Source organism: Corythoichthys intestinalis, unplaced genomic scaffold (genome assembly GCF_030265065.1).
Source record: "Corythoichthys intestinalis isolate RoL2023-P3 unplaced genomic scaffold, ASM3026506v1 HiC_scaffold_68, whole genome shotgun sequence".
In the NCBI taxonomy this organism is placed as follows: Eukaryota; Metazoa; Chordata; class Actinopteri; order Syngnathiformes; family Syngnathidae; genus Corythoichthys; species Corythoichthys intestinalis.
The window spans coordinates 13,592-17,500 of record NW_026651637.1 but is presented as its reverse complement, the minus strand read 5'-3'; positions in this window follow the sequence as shown (position 1 = coordinate 17,500).

Sequence of the window (3,909 nt, the reverse complement as noted above, 5' to 3'; positions counted from 1 at the left end):
GGCGATGGCAGAAGGCCGGCGTGGAAGCCGCTTGGGCTCTAGCAGAAGGCCGAGGTGGAAGCCACTTTGGGCTGTGTGGCCGGTCGGCCTACCAGGGGCGTGAGAGCAGCTTGGGCGATGGCGGAAGGCCGGCGTGGAAGCCGCTTTGGGCTGTGGCCGGTCAGCCTACCAGGGGCGTGAGAGCAGCTTGGGCGATGGCAGAAGGCCGGCGTGGAAGCCGCTTGGGCTCTAGCAGAAGGCCGAGGTGGAAGCCACTTTGGGCTGTGTGGCCGGTCGGCCTACCAGGGGCGTGAGAGCAGCTTGGGCGATGGCGGAAGGCCGGTCAGCCTACCAGGGGCGTGAGAGCAGCTTGGGCGATGGCAGAAGGCCGGCGTGGAAGCCGCTTGGGCTCTAGCAGAAGGCCGAGGTGGAAGCCACTTTGGGCTGTGGCCGGTCAGCCTACCAGGGGCGTGAGAGCAGCTTGGGCGATGGCAGAAGGCCGGCGTGGAAGCCGCTTGGGCTCTAGCAGAAGGCCGAGGTGGAAGCCACTTTGGGCTGTGTGGCCGGTCGGCCTACCAGGGGCGTGAGAGCAGCTTGGGCGATGGCGGAAGGCCGGTCAGCCCTACCAGGGGCGTGAGAGCAGCTTGGGCGATGGCAGAAGGCCGGCGTGGAAGCCGCTTGGGGCTCTAGCAGAAGGCCGAGGTGGAAGCCACTTTGGGCTGTGTGGCCGGTTCGGCCTACCAGGGAGCGTGAGAGCAGCTTGGGCGATGCGGAAGGCCGCGTGGAAGCCGCTTTGGGCTGTGGCCGGTCAGCCTACCAGGGGCGTGAGAGCAGCTTGGGCGATGGCAGAAGGCCGGCGTGGAAGCCGCTTGGGCTCTAGCAGAAGGCCGAGGTGGAAGCCACTTTGGGCTGTGTGGCCGGTCGGCCTACCAGGGGCGTGAGAGCAGCTTGGGCGATGGCGGAAGGCCGGTCAGCCTACCAGGGGCGTGAGAGCAGCTTGGGCGATGGCAGAAGGCCGGCGTGGAAGCCGCTTGGGCTCTAGCAGAAGGCCGAGGTGGAAGCCACTTTGGGCTGTGTGGCCGGTCGGCCTACCAGGGGCGTGAGAGCAGCTTGGGCTCTAGCAGAAGGCCGAGGTGGAAGCCACTTTGGGCTGTGGACCGGTCAGCCTACCAGGGGCGTGAGAGCAGCTTGGGCGATGGCAGAAGGCCGGCGTGGAAGCCGCTTGGGCTCTAGCAGAAGGCCGAGGTGGAAGCCACTTTGGGCTGTGTGGCCGGTCGGCCTACCAGGGGCGTGAGAGCAGCTTGGGCGATGGCGGAAGGCCGGTCAGCCTACCAGGGGCGTGAGAGCAGCTTGGGCGATGGCAGAAGGCCGGCGTGGAAGCCGCTTGGGCTCTAGCAGAAGGCCGAGGTGGAAGCCACTTTGGGCTGTGTGGCCGGTCGGCCTACCAGGGGCGTGAGAGCAGCTTGGGCGATGGCGGAAGGCCGGCGTGGAAGCCGCTTTGGGCTGTGGCCGGTCAGCCTACCAGGGGCGTGAGAGCAGCTTGGGCGATGGCAGAAGGCCGGCGTGGAAGCCGCTTGGGCTCTAGCAGAAGGCCGAGGTGGAAGCCACTTTGGGCTGTGTGGCCGGTCGGCCTACCAGGGGCGTGAGAGCAGCTTGGGCGATGGCGGAAGGCCGGTCAGCCTACCAGGGGCGTGAGAGCAGCTTGGGCGATGGCAGAAGGCCGGCGTGGAAGCCGCTTGGGCTCTAGCAGAAGGCCGAGGTGGAAGCCACTTTGGGCTGTGTGGCCGGTCGGCCTACCAGGGGCGTGAGAGCAGCTTGGGCGATGGCGGAAGGCCGGCGTGGAAGCCGCTTTGGGCTGTGGCCGGTCAGCCTACCAGGGGCGTGAGAGCAGCTTGGGCGATGGCAGAAGGCCGGCGTGGAAGCCGCTTGGGCTCTAGCAGAAGGCCGAGGTGGAAGCCACTTTGGGCTGTGTGGCCGGTCGGCCTACCAGGGGCGTGAGAGCAGCTTGGGCGATGGCGGAAGGCCGGTCAGCCTACCAGGGGCGTGAGAGCAGCTTGGGCGATGGCAGAAGGCCGGCGTGGAAGCCGCTTGGGCTCTAGCAGAAGGCCGAGGTGGAAGCCACTTTGGGCTGTGTGGCCGGTCGGCCTACCAGGGGCGTGAGAGCAGCTTGGGCGATGGCGGAAGGCCGGCGTGGAAGCCGCTTTGGGCTGTGGCCGGTCAGCCTACCAGGGGCGTGAGAGCAGCTTGGGCGATGGCAGAAGGCCGGCGTGGAAGCCGCTTGGGCTCTAGCAGAAGGCCGAGGTGGAAGCCACTTTGGGCTGTGTGGCCGGTCGGCCTACCAGGGGCGTGAGAGCAGCTTGGGCGATGGCGGAAGGCCGGTCAGCCTACCAGGGGCGTGAGAGCAGCTTGGGCGATGGCAGAAGGCCGGCGTGGAAGCCGCTTGGGCTCTAGCAGAAGGCCGAGGTGGAAGCCACTTTGGGCTGTGGCCGGTCAGCCTACCAGGGGCGTGAGAGCAGCTTGGGCGATGGCAGAAGGCCGGCGTGGAAGCCGCTTGGGCTCTAGCAGAAGGCCGAGGTGGAAGCCACTTTGGGCTGTGGCCGGTCAGCCTACCAGGGGCGTGAGAGCAGCTTGGGCGATGGCAGAAGGCCGGCGTGGAAGCCGCTTGGGCTCTAGCAGAAGGCCGAGGTGGAAGCCACTTTGGGCTGTGTGGCCGGTCGGCCTACCAGGGGCGTGAGAGCAGCTTGGGCGATGGCGGAAGGCCGGTCAGCCTACCAGGGGCGTGAGAGCAGCTTGGGCGATGGCAGAAGGCCGGCGTGGAAGCCGCTTGGGCTCTAGCAGAAGGCCGAGGTGGAAGCCACTTTGGGCTGTGTGGCCGGTCGGCCTACCAGGGGCGTGAGAGCAGCTTGGGCGATGGCGGAAGGCCGGCGTGGAAGCCGCTTTGGGCTGTGGCCGGTCAGCCTACCAGGGGCGTGAGAGCAGCTTGGGCGATGGCAGAAGGCCGGCGTGGAAGCCGCTTGGGCTCTAGCAGAAGGCCGAGGTGGAAGCCACTTTGGGCTGTGTGGCCGGTCGGCCTACCAGGGGCGTGAGAGCAGCTTGGGCGATGGCGGAAGGCCGGTCAGCCTACCAGGGGCGTGAGAGCAGCTTGGGCGATGGCAGAAGGCCGGCGTGGAAGCCGCTTGGGCTCTAGCAGAAGGCCGAGGTGGAAGCCACTTTGGGCTGTGTGGCCGGTCGGCCTACCAGGGGCGTGAGAGCAGCTTGGGCTCTAGCAGAAGGCCGAGGTGGAAGCCACTTTGGGCTGTGGCCGGTCAGCCTACCAGGGGCGTGAGAGCAGCTTGGGCGATGGCAGAAGGCCGGCGTGGAAGCCGCTTGGGCTCTAGCAGAAGGCCGAGGTGGAAGCCACTTTGGGCTGTGTGGCCGGTCGGCCTACCAGGGGCGTGAGAGCAGCTTGGGCGATGGCGGAAGGCCGGTCAGCCTACCAGGGGCGTGAGAGCAGCTTGGGCGATGGCAGAAGGCCGGCGTGGAAGCCGCTTGGGCTCTAGCAGAAGGCCGAGGTGGAAGCCACTTTGGGCTGTGTGGCCGGTCGGCCTACCAGGGGCGTGAGAGCAGCTTGGGCGATGGCGGAAGGCCGGCGTGGAAGCCGCTTTGGGCTGTGGCCGGTCAGCCTACCAGGGGCGTGAGAGCAGCTTGGGCGATGGCAGAAGGCCGGCGTGGAAGCCGCTTGGGCTCTAGCAGAAGGCCGAGGTGGAAGCCACTTTGGGCTGTGTGGCCGGTCGGCCTACCAGGGGCGTGAGAGCAGCTTGGGCGATGGCGGAAGGCCGGTCAGCCTACCAGGGGCGTGAGAGCAGCTTGGGCGATGGCAGAAGGCCGGCGTGGAAGCCGCTTGGGCTCTAGCAGAAGGCCGAGGTGGAAGCCACTTTGGGCTGTGTGGCC